The 12,684-nt window shown below is 44.5% G+C and overlaps 2 non-coding genes across 2 annotated transcripts; both read right to left on the bottom strand.

The window, feature by feature from the left end:
* Positions 1 to 1,037: 1,037 nt before the first annotated feature.
* On the bottom strand, positions 1,038 to 1,110 carry trnav-aac (transfer RNA valine (anticodon AAC)). Its single transcript has one exon. It is a non-coding gene; the product is annotated as a tRNA-Val (tRNA).
* Positions 1,111 to 2,442: 1,332 nt separating this feature from the next.
* On the bottom strand, positions 2,443 to 2,515 carry trnav-cac (transfer RNA valine (anticodon CAC)). The gene has a single exon. It is a non-coding gene; the product is annotated as a tRNA-Val (tRNA).
* Between the last annotated feature and the right edge of the window lie 10,169 nt (positions 2,516 to 12,684).

The raw sequence follows: 12,684 nt of genomic DNA, 5'->3' as shown, positions 1-12,684 counted from the left end.
AAGGTGTGATAGAGCCTTTCAATGAAACCGGCAACAGAGGCACAAGAGCTCCCTGACGAAAGAAAAAGCTCTTCCCACCCTGTTTCGAACTGGGGACCTATCACGTGTGAGGCGAACCTGATAAACACTACACTAAGGAAACAACTGCACCACTGAAACCCTTTTAACGAACCCGGTGACCTATCCCACATAAGGTGAACGTGATAACCAGCAACTTTAAGACTCAAACCCTTTTAATGAGCCCGGAAACACATGCACAACACTCCCTGATGGGAAGAAACAGCTCTTTCGAACTGGGGACCTTTCGCATGTGAGGCGAACATGATACCCACTTCAGTATGTAAACAGGTGTGATCGCAGAGCCTTTCAATGAACCGGCAAAACATGCACAAGAGCTCCCTGACAGATGGAAAACATGCTTCTAGACGGTTTCGAACCGGGGACTTTTCGCATGTGAGGCAAACATGATACCCATAAAGTATGGAAACAACTGCAACACTCAAACCTTTTTAACGAACCCGGCAACACATGTACAATACTCTCTGACCTTTCGCGTGTGAAGCGAACGTAATAACCACTTCACTATGGAAACAACTGCAACACTCAAACCCTTTTAACGAACCCGGCAACACATGCACAACACTCCCTGACCTTTCGCGTGTCAGGCGAACGTAATAACCACTACACTATGGAAACAAGTGCAACACTCAAATCCTTTTAACAAACCCGGCAATACATGCACAGCACTCCCTGAAAGTTCTTCCCCCCCGGTTTCCAACAGGGGACCTTTCGCGTGTGAGACGAACGTGATAAACACTTCACTATGGAAGCAACTTTAAGACTCAAACCCTTTTAATGAGCCCGGAAACACATGCACAAAACTCCCTGATGGGAAGAAATAGCTTCTTTCAAACTGGGGACCTTTCGCATGTGAGGCGAACATGATACCCACTAAAGTATGGAAACAGGTGTGATAGAAGAGCCTTTCAATGAGCCGGCAACACATGCACAAGAGCTCCCTGACCGATGGAAAAAACTGTTTCCACCCAGTTTCGAACTGGGGACCTTTCGCGTGTTAGGCGAATGTGATAAACACTACACTAAGGAAACAACTGCAACACTGGAACCCTTTTAACGAACCCGGCAACACATACAAAAAACTCCCTGGCGGGAAAAAAGACCTATTTCCACCCGGTGACCTATCCCACATAAGGTGAACGTGATAACCACTAAACTATGGAAACAACTGCAACACTCAAACTCTATTAACAAACCCAGCAAAAGAAGCAAAAAACTCCCTGGCCGGAAGAATGACCTGTTTCCACCCGGTTTTGAACCGGGGACTTTTCGCATGTGAGGCGCACATGATACCCATAAAATATGGAAACAACTGCAACTCTCAAACCCTTTTAACAAACCAGGCAATACATGCACAACACTCCCTGATGGGAAGAAATAGCTCTTTCGAACTGGGGACCTTTCGCATGTGAGGCGAACATGATACCCACTACAGTATGGAAACAGGTGTGATAGAAGAGCCTTTCAATGAGCCGGCAACACATGCACAAGAGCTCCCTGACCAATGGAAAAAACTGTTTTCACCCGGTTTCAAACTGGGGACCTTTCGCGTGTAAGGCGAACATGATAACCACCACACTATGGCAACAACTGCAACACTGCAACCCTTTTAACGAACCCGGCAACACATGCAAAAAACTCCCTGGCGGGAAGAAAGACCTATTTCCACCCAGTTTCCAACCGGGGACCTTTTCCACGTAAGATGAACGTGATAACCACTAAACCTCGGAAACAACTGCAACACTCAAACCCTTTTCACAAACCCGGCAACACATGCACAACACTCCCTGACGGAAAAAAAACCTGTCTCCACCCGGTTTTGAACTGGGGACCTTTCGCATGTGAGGCTTACATGATAACCACTAAAGTATGGGAAAGAGCCTTTCAATGAACCAGGCAACAGAGGAACAAAAGCTCCCTGACGAAAGAAAAAACTGTTTCCACCCGGTTTCGAACTGGGGACCTTTCGCATGTGAGGCGAACATGAAACCCGGTTCAGTATGGAAACAGGTGTGGTCGCAGAGCTTTGCAATGTACCCGGCAACACAGGCACAAGAGCTCTGACGAAAGAAAAAAACTGTTTCCACCCGGTTTCGAACTGGGGACCTTTCGCATGTGAGGCGAACATGAAACCCGGTTCAGTATGGAAACAGGTGTGGTCGCAGAGCTTTGCAATGTACCCGGCAACACAGGCACAAGAGCTCTGACGAAAGAAAAAAACTGTTTCCACCCGGTTTCGAACTGGGGACCTTTCGCATGTGAGGCGAACATGAAACCCGGTTTAGTATGGAAACAGGTGTGGTCGCAGAGCTTTGCAATGTACCCGGCAACACAGGCACAAGAGCTCTGACGAAAGAAAAAAACTGTTTCCACCCGGTTTCGAACTGGGGACCTTTCGCGTGTGAGGAGAACGTGATAACCACTACACTATGGAAACAACTGCAACCCTTCAACCCTTTTGACGAACCCGGCAACACATGCAAAAAACTCCCTGGCGGGAAGAAAGACCTATTTCCACCCAGTTTCCAACCGGGGACCTTTTCCACGTAAGATGAACGTGATAACCACTAAACCTCGGAAACAACTGCAACACTCAAACCCTTTTCACAAACCCGGCAACACATGCACAACACTCCCTGACGGAAAAAAAACCTGTCTCCACCCGGTTTTGAACTGGGGACCTTTCGCATGTGAGGCTTACATGATACCCACTAAAGTATGGAAAAGAGCCTTTCAATGAACCCGGCAATAGAGGAACAAGAGCTCCCTGACGAAAGAAAAAACTGTTTCCACCCGGTTTCGAACTGGGGACCTTTCGCATGTGAGGCGAACATGAAAACCACTTCAGTATGGAAACAGGTGTGATAGAAGAGCCTTTCAATGAACCCATCAACACAGGAACAAGAGCTCCCTGACGAAAGAAAAAAATATTTCCAACCGGTTTCAAACTGGGGACCTGCGTGAGAGGCGAACTTGATAACCACCACACTATGGAAACAACTGCAACACTCAGATCCTTTTAAGAAACCCGGCAACACATGCACGACAATCCTTGACGGGAAGAAAAAGCTCTTCCCACCCTGTTTCGAACTGGGGACCTATCGCGTGTGAGGTGAACGTGATAACCACTAAACTGTGGAAACAACTGCAACACTCAAACCCTATTAACGAACCCAGCAAAAGAAGCAACAAACTCCCTGGTGGGAAGAATGACCTGTTACCACCCGGTTCTGAACCGTGGACTTTTCACATGTGAGGCGAACATGATACCCACTAGTATGGAAACAGGTGTGATAGAAGACCCTTTCAATGAACCCGGCAACACAGATACAAGACCTCCCTGATGAAAGAAAAAAACCTGTTTCCACCGGTTTCGAACTGGGGACCTATTGTGTGTGAGGCGAACGTGATAAACACTACACTAAGAAAACAACTGCAACACTCAAACCCTTTTAGACATACCGAGGTACGTACCAAACCGTGACGTGAACCGTTACAGCCCTAAACGTTATTAGATAACGGTTTGTTTTTTTCATTGTCAATTTCCAAAAAGAAAAACGGGATACGACTCGTTTCCTGTTATTTTAATTCATACATCAAAACGAAAAACGAAAAACAGCTAATTTCCCGTTTTCCTACGTCAGAAGGAAAAACGAATGTGTACACTCGCCATTTCACTGTGTCTTTCTGTTCCCTTCAGCTAATAAAAAGGGCCGTTTGTTTGATCTACAATTTTTGTTTTCTTGCTGTCCACTCTTGGTATGTTATATTGGTAAGCCATATTGTGTTGCATGAAGTTACATTTTTTTAGGGTTCCATTGGCATGAATAAAGGTCAGTAAAGGAGTTTATGTTCCCAATAAGCAATCCATGAGCCTTGCTTGGGTCAGTGTCATCATTCTTCATGTGTGACCTGGGAAGGACTTTTTAGTAACATAAGCTCTCGCCACTCACATCTCCTGATAAGGCCTGCTCAATTCTAAGTATTCATCATTTCGTTTAGAAACATTCGTGTAAATATCCACTCAAATTATTAAAAGCATTTCTAGTTTGTATTATTTCATTGTTTTTTTCTTCTTGCTTATCTCAACACAAACACTCTCTCTCTCTCTTTCCCTTGATGTGTGTACGAGTAAATTTGGACACTATAAGAAGATAAATAGTGGCTGAAGAAAACATATTCAAAATCTTATGTGTGAAGCAGAAATGGTATGATAAATGAGTAGCTTCAATAGTTGACACCAGCAGGAGCTTGGTTGTGCTGGAAGAGAGTTCTTTGTTGTGCTGCATTATGGGGCACAGGGAACAGACGTGAGTATTTGGGTATCCTATAGTATTAAGTAAACCACTGTGAACGGCAGGGGAAAAGTGTGTTGTTCTAGTATATTGTATTGTACTGTTTTGGAACCGGTTTACCTGATATTTAAAGTTTAAATATAAGTGTGATGGCGACTTATTAAATATTGTAGTAGCAGTTTATCTTTCAGTTGTATACATAGTACAGGAAAATGTATATACAAAAACCCTTACAAACACCAATTAACAAAAACAAAGGGGGAATAGGTTGAAGCACCAGGTTTATTATTGCCTATCCTGCACTGTCCAGTAAATAATCTTGAATTTAATAGAACAAAAGAAAGAAATAATTTACATTCACATTATCTCTAACTGTTCGACATTTATCAGTGGCACTACAGATATGCAGTAAGCATGAACTATTTTCCATTGTACAATTTTCTTAAACCATAGGGGTGTAACGGTTCACAAAAGTCATGGTTCGGTACGTACCTCGGTATGGGGGTCACGGTTCGGTCCGGGTTCGGTACAGCAATAAGTCTCAAATGCATAAGACTTTTTTTTTTTTTTTAGTTAGTTAGTTATAACACAGAGCAAGTTCCAATTCAATTTGCTATACAGCAAAAAACATTCCCCGTTATAAAAGCACAAAATAGAATACAAACTTGAGCATTAGCTTGTTCATAAATAATAATAATAACTAGAGAACGCAATTTCTGGATAAATTGCATGTGAAGGCAAAGGAAGCTAAAAGAAACTGCGGAATGCATTGGAATGAAGTTTAATGAAGTGGAATGAAGTGGAATGAAGTGGAATGAAATGTAATTAAGTTGTATGACACTGTATGAAGTGGAATGAAGTTGAATGACCTCAAATTATGTACAATGGCCTAGAATGTGGACATAAAAAAGAGAAGGGAAGCAAGAAGTAAGGACACACTTCTGGGTCACTTAGGAAACTTCCAGGTCACTTCCAGGTCATTTGGGTCACTTCTGGGTCACTGTTGGGTCAATTGGGGACACTCCCGGTTCACTTCCGGGCACTTGGGGGTCACTTCCGGCTCATTTGGGTCAGTTCCGGGTCAATTGGGTCACTTAGGGGTCACTTAGGGGTCACTTCCGGGTCATTTGGGGTCACTGCCGGGTCACCTAGGGGTCACTTAGGGTCACTTGAGGGTGCCCCAATACTTTTGTACAATATGGCTGCTTCCTTCGGGACACCTGGGGATGAGAATTCTGGGCGTCCCAATACTTTTGAACATGGCCGCTTCATTAGGGACACCTGGGGATGACAATTCTGGGTGTCCCAATACCTTTGCAATAAAAATGAATGGTGAATTTGTGTGGTTTTTTTAAGGGTGAATGAGTGGGAAGTAGGTATTTTGGGTGTGTTGAAAAGCTGAATGTGAGTTGAATGAGTTGAATGTTGTGAATTTGAAATTGGAATGGTTTAAATGTGAAAAGTTGAATGTGCCAATGGAAATAAATGGTGAATAGTTTAATTTGTGTGACTTTTTAAGGGTGAATGAGTTGAATGTGTGGGAAGTCGGAATTTTGGGTGTGTTGAAAAGCTTATTGTGAGTTAAATGAGCTGAATGTTGTGAATTTAAAATTGGAATGATGTAAATGTGAATTGTTGAATATGGCAATTGGAATGAATGGTGGAATTTTGTGGATTTTTACAGGTGAATGAGTTGAATTTTTGGGAAGTAGGAATTGTGGGTGTGTTGAAAAGCTTTACCAATTTGAGTTGAATGAGTTGAATCTTGTGAATTTGACATTGGAATGGTGGAAATGGGAAATGTTGAAAGTGCCATTGGAAATTAATGGGATTTTTTGGGGTGAAAAATGGAAAATATTGGGGAAACGGTAAATTTGGGGAACAAAAACAAACACTACCCCGGAAGGCATGAATTTTCTTCATGTTTTGAAACTTGAATGAAGTCAATTGGATGATAAATGTGGAAAGGGTCGCACACCGAAAAAGTGGTCAAAATAAAATAGAATAACAATGTTTAAAGTGTAGGAATAATGTATGGCCGCTTCATTAGGGACACCTGGGGATGAAAATTCTGGGTGTCCCTGGGGATGAAAAATCAGGGTGTCTCAATACTTTTGAAAAACATGTCCGTTTCATTTGGAACACCTGAGGATGAAAATTCAGGGTGTCCCAATACGTTTGAACAACATGCCCAAGATGGCCGCCACATTTCGGCGACCTCGGGGTGAGTATCCCCAGTCCAGCTAATGTCCGTGTCCAAGATGGCTGCTGCACTGGGGAGACCACGGGGTGAATATTACGAGACTAGCTAATGTCCCTGCCCAAGATGGCCGCCGCTCTGCAGAGACCTCGGGGTGAGTATCCCCAGTCTAGCTAATGACCCTGCCCAAGATGGCCGCCGCACTGGGGAGACCTCGGGGTGATTATCCCCAGTTTTGCTAATGTCCATGTCCAAAATGGCCACCACACTGGGGGCAACACAGGGTGAGTATCCCCAGTCTAGCTAATGTTCCTTCCCAAGATGGTCGCCGCACTGCGGAGACCTCGGGGTGAGTATCCCCAGTCTAGCTAATGTTCCTGTCCAAGATGGCCGCCGCACTGGAGAGACCTCGGGGTGAGTATTACCAGTCTAGCTAATGTCCCTAACCAAGATGGCTGCCGCATTGCGGAGACCTCGGGGTGAGTATCCCCAGTCTAGCTAATGTCCCTGCCCAAGATGGCAGCCGCAGTTGGAGAGACCTTGGGGTGAGTATCCCCAGTCGAGCTAATGTCACTGCTCAAGATGGCAGCCGCACTTGGAGAGACCTCGGGGTGAGTATCCCCAGTCTAGCTAATGTCACTGCCCAAGATGGCCGCCGCACTGGGAAGACCTTGGGGTGAGTATCCCCAGTCAAGCTAATATCCCTGCCCAAGATGGCCGACTCACTGGGGAGACCTCGGGGTGAGTATCCCCAGTGTAGCTAATATCCCTGCCCAAGATGGCCGCCGCACTGGAGAGAACTCAGAGTGACTATCTCCAGTCTAGCTAATATCTCTGTCCAAGATGGACGCGGCACTGGGAAGACCTCTGGATGAGTATCCCCAGTCTAGCTAATATCCCTGTCCAAGATGGCAGCCGCAGTTGAAGAGACCTCGGGGTGAGTATCCCCAGTCTAGCTAATGTCCCTGTCCAAGATGGCCGCCGCACTGGGGAGACCTTTGGGTGACTATACCAAGTCTAACTAATATCCCTGCCCAAGATGGCCGCCGCACTGGAGAGACCTCGGAGTGACAATCCCCAGTCTAGCTAATATCTCTGTCCAAGATGGACGCGGCACTGGGGAGACCTCAGGGTGAGTATCCCCAGTCTAGCTAATGTCCCTGCCGAAGATGGACGCCGCACTGCGGAGACCTTGGAGTGAGTATCCCCAGTCTAGCTAATGTCCCTGTCCAATACAGCCGCCGCACTGGGGAGACCTCGGGGTGACTATGCCCAGTCTAGCTAATGTCCCTGCCCAAGATGGCCGCCGAACTGTGGGGACCTAAGGGTGAGTATCCCCAGTCTAGCTAATGTCCCTGCCCAAGATGGCCGCCGCACTGTGGAGACCTAGGGGTGAGTATCCCCAGTCTAGCTAATGTCCCTGTCCAATACGGCCGCCGCACTGCGGAGACCTTGGGGTGACTATCCCCAGTCTAGCTAATATCCCTACCCAAGACGGCCGCCGCACTGTGGAGACCTCGGGGTGAGTATCCCCAGTCTAGCTAATGTCCCTGCCGAAGATGGACGCCGCACTGCGGAGACCTTGGGGTGAGTATCCCCAGTCTAGCTAATGTCCCTGTCCAAGATGGCCGCCGCACTGGGGATAACTCGGGGTGAGTATTACCAGTCTAACTAAGGTCCCTAACCAAGATGGCCACCGCATTGGGGAGACCTCGGGGTGAATATCCCCAGTCTAGCTATTTTCCCTGTCCAAGATGGCCGCCTCACTGGGGAAACCTCGGAGTGAGTATCCCCAGTCTAGCTAATCTCCCTGCCCAAGATGGCAGCCGCAGTTTGAGAGACCTCGGGGTGAGTATCACCAGTCTTGCTAATCAATCAATCAATCAATCACATTTTATTTATCTAGCACTTTTCATACATAAAAATGCAACTCAAAGTGCTTTAAAACATTCAAAGCAAAACATAGAATTATATTCAATCAAAAGAAAAGATAAATTATTTAAAAGTTGTTGAATGTCCCTGTCCAAGATGGCCGCTGCACTGGGGAGACCTCGGGGTGAGTATTACCTGTCTAGCTAATTTCTCTGCCCAAGATTACCGCCGCACTGGGGAGACCTCGGGGTGAGTATCCCCAGTCTAGCTAATGTCCTTGTCCAAGATGACCGCCGCACTGTGGAGACCTCGGGGTGAGTATCCCCAGTCTAGCTAATGTCCCTGCCGAAGATGGACGCCGCACTGCAGAGACCTTGGGGGAGTATCCCCAGTCTAGCTAATGTCCCTGTCCAAGATGGCCGCCGCACTGGGGATAACTCGGGGTGAGTATTACCAGTCTAACTAAGGTCCCTAACCAAGATGGCCGCCGCATTGGGGAGACCTCGGGGTGAGTATCCCCAGTCTAGCTATTGTCCCTGTCCAAGATGGCCGCCTCACTGGGGAAACCTCGGAGTGAGTATCCCCAGTCCAGCTAATCTCCCTGCCCAAGATGGCAGCCGCAGTTTGAGAGACCTCGGGGTGAGTATCACCAGTCTTGCTAATGTCCCTGTCCAAGATGGCCGCCGCACTGAGGAGACCTCGGGGTGAGTATCCCCAGTCAAGCTAATGTCCTTGTCCAAGAAGGCGGCCGCACTGGGGAGACCTCAGGGTGACTATCCCCAGTCTAGCTAATGTCCCTGTCCAAGTTGGCCGCCATATTGGGGAGACCTAAGGGTGAGTATCCCCAGTCTAGCTAATGTCCCTGTCCAAGATGGCCGCCGCACTGGGGAGACCTCGGGGTGACTATCCCCAGTCTAGCTAATGTCTCTGCCAAAGATGGCTGTCGCACTTGGGAGACCTCGGGTTGAGTATTACCAGTCTAGCTAATGTCCCTGCCCAAGATGGCTGCCGCACTGGGGAGACCTCGGGGTGAGTGAATTGTGGTATTTTTGTGGGTTTTTAAGGGTGAATGAGTTGGATGTGTGGGAATTAGGAATTTTGGGGGTGTTGAAAAGCTGAATGTGAGCTGAATGAGTTGAATGACTGTTGAATTTGTGGAGATTGGAATGGCATAAATGTGAAAAGTTGAATGTGCCAATGAAAATGAATGTTGAATAGTTGAATTTTTGTGGGTTTTTTAAGGGTGAATGAGTTGAATGTGTGGGAAATAGGAATTTGCGGTGTGTTGAAATGCTTGACGAATATGAGTCGAATATGATGAATGTTGTGAATTTCAAATTGGAATGATGTAAATGTGAATTGTTGAATATGGCAATGGGAATGAATGGTGGAATTTTGTGGGTTTTTTACGGGTCAATAAGTTGAATTTTTGGGAAGTAGGAATTGTGGGTGTGTTGAAAAGCTTTTCCAATGTGAGTTGAATGAATTGAATCTCGTGAATTTGAAATTGAAATGGTGGAAATGAGGAAATGTTGAAAGTGCCTTTGGAAATAAATGGGTTTTTTCGCGGTGATAAATGGGAAATATTGGGGAATCATTAAATTTGGGGAAGGTAAAAAAAATACTACCCCAGAAGGCATGAATTTTCTGATTGTTTTGAAACTTGAATGAAGTGAATCGGGTGAAAAATGTGGAAGGAGTCGCACGCCAAGAAAGTGGAGTGGAATTATAATAAACTGTAGGAATAACATATGTGTTAAGGCCTTCACCTTCACACAATAATAAACTATATGAATAACATGTGTGAAGGCCTTTGCCTTCGCCTTCACACAATGATAAAAAACATTAAACACAGGAAAACACCTTTTCTTGTATGGATAGAATGAGGTTGCAGATAAAATCAGCCAACTAAGTAACCAAATATTTTGTACAGGTGAGCCGGTGGAGACTGGCACATCTGCCTCACAGTGTAGAAGTCGTGGGTTTGAATCCAGACTCTGGCCGTCCTGTGTGGGGTTTTACACGTTCTACCCGGACCTACCTACGTGTGTTTTCTCTGGGTACTCAGATTCCCTCCCAGATTCCAAAGACAGTTATGGTAGGTTAATTGAATATCCTATATTGTCCTTGGGCGTGAATGTGAGTGTGACTGGTTGTTTGTCTACACGTGCCCTGCGATTGGCTGGAAACCAGTTCAGGGTATACTCCACCTCTTGCGGGAACTCAGCTGGGATATTCTCCAGAACACCCGCAACCATTGTGAAGGTAGGCGGTCCACATAATGAATGAATGGCCCCTGAGAGCTCATAATAATAATAATAATAATAATAATAATAATAATACAATTCACGCATGATATGAATTGATAGACAGACACAAAATATTTATTTGCTGGAAATGTAGTTACATTTATAAATGTAAGATGTAGCCTCAGTAAGTTTTCATTTTCAAATTAATGTTGTTTTTACTTTGTTGTCATAATGTACATGTTTTGTTGGGTTTTTTATATTGTTTGTGGTGTTCGTGTTATTTTATTAGTTTTCGATTCGCTGTAATGACTTTCACAATGTTGGTTGCACAGACATTTAAACATTAGATTACCATACTTGTAGTTGATGAATTGATCATATCAAATTATATTGGTTGGTGGACTTCCCCTTAAGGCTCAGTTCTTGGGGCCCAAGTTATTTGTCTTTTTTGTTTTTTTACATATGATTTCTGCAGGGCGGTAGTCGACTGGTTAGCATGTCCGCCTCACAGTGCAGAGGTCGTAGGTTCGAATCCGGCCCTGGTCTTCCTGTGTGGAGTTTGAATGTCATCACCGTGCCGGATTCCTCCCACATTACCAAAAACATGCATCGTCGGTTGATTGGACATTCTAAATTGCCCCTAGTTGTGATTGTGAGTGCGAATGTTCGTTTGCCTCTGTGTACCCTGCGATTGGCTGGCAACCAATTTGGGGTGTCCACCGCCTACTGCCCGTTGGCAGCTGGGATAGGCTCCAGCACTCCCTTGTGAGGATAAGTAGATAAGGTACAGATAATGGATGAATAGATGGATGATAACCACAAAGTATCATGGATTCTGAAGCTAATGATCTTTGCTGATGGTACAAATATTTATATTGTCCTGGACAATATATTATTAACCTAATTGTAACAGTACGGAATGGATTGAATAAATGATTTTAAGAAAACAATTTTTTGCTCCATGAAAAAGAAGCAGAATGGTTTTGTTTTGGATTTGACAGAGTAATTAATTATGTGCAGTATAATTGTGCTTTTATGGAGTTGGAACTGCATGGAGACTGTGGAACTGTGTTCTTTGGCTTGAACATAGGCCTGGAGCTTTGCTGAAAGACACAAAATAGAAACAAGTAAACTATAGAAATTATTAGAGGCTATTGTAGACCTTTTAATCACGGTTGAGTTGAATTGAGACACTGAAGGGTGGGAATAAGAATGATGATTAAAATTTTTTGGAGGTGCGTTTTTTTTCAATCCAACATAAATATTACTTATGGATATATAGAAATGATGGACTTGTTCTTGTTATTGGACACTCGTAACTAATTAAACCAACCACATTGGAAATACAATTTTGTCTTGGAGAACGAGAACCTTCCCTTGAGTATCCAGTCCTTTTACTTTTTATTTGACTATGTGTGGGGAAAGCAAGGGTGCATAGCTAGACATTTTTCACTGGGATGGCCAGTATCCCATATGAAAAAGCCTACATGGTTTATATATATGGCAGGGATCATACCTTCCTTATATAAAACGAGTAGAATTATCCTTAATGTATAAGACTTTTGATGTACATGATTTTAAAAATACATACATTTTATGTGTTTGTATATGGAGGTTTTGCAGCACAAGTGATCCACATATAATTAAGTTAAAACAAAATTTTCATGTGAAACTTTTAAAAAACGTTTTCATACAGGATCAAGAGGTCCAAGAATAGACTACTGGATCCACGTGAAAATGGCAGGAACATCACAGGTATCAAATTTTCCACTAGGCGGTGAGCGAGGTTGGCCACCCCTTGGCCCTTCTGTGGCTACGAACCTGGGTAAGGTTTAAGTGTATGGCAGTGTTTAGAATAAATTTTAAGATGAGCTGTGTTTCTGTTTTTACTGTTGAAATGTTGAATGTTTTGGTATGATGAGTATCTGTTTTTGGGAGATAAAATTGTTTTGGGATAGGTTTTAATTGACACATTCTTTCTCCATGTTCA

Source organism: Filicampus tigris, chromosome 4 (genome assembly GCF_054856515.1).
Source record: "Filicampus tigris isolate MCC_2025a chromosome 4, RoL_Ftig_1.0, whole genome shotgun sequence".
In the NCBI taxonomy this organism is placed as follows: Eukaryota; Metazoa; Chordata; class Actinopteri; order Syngnathiformes; family Syngnathidae; genus Filicampus; species Filicampus tigris.
This window is presented reverse-complemented; position numbering and strand designations above follow the sequence as displayed.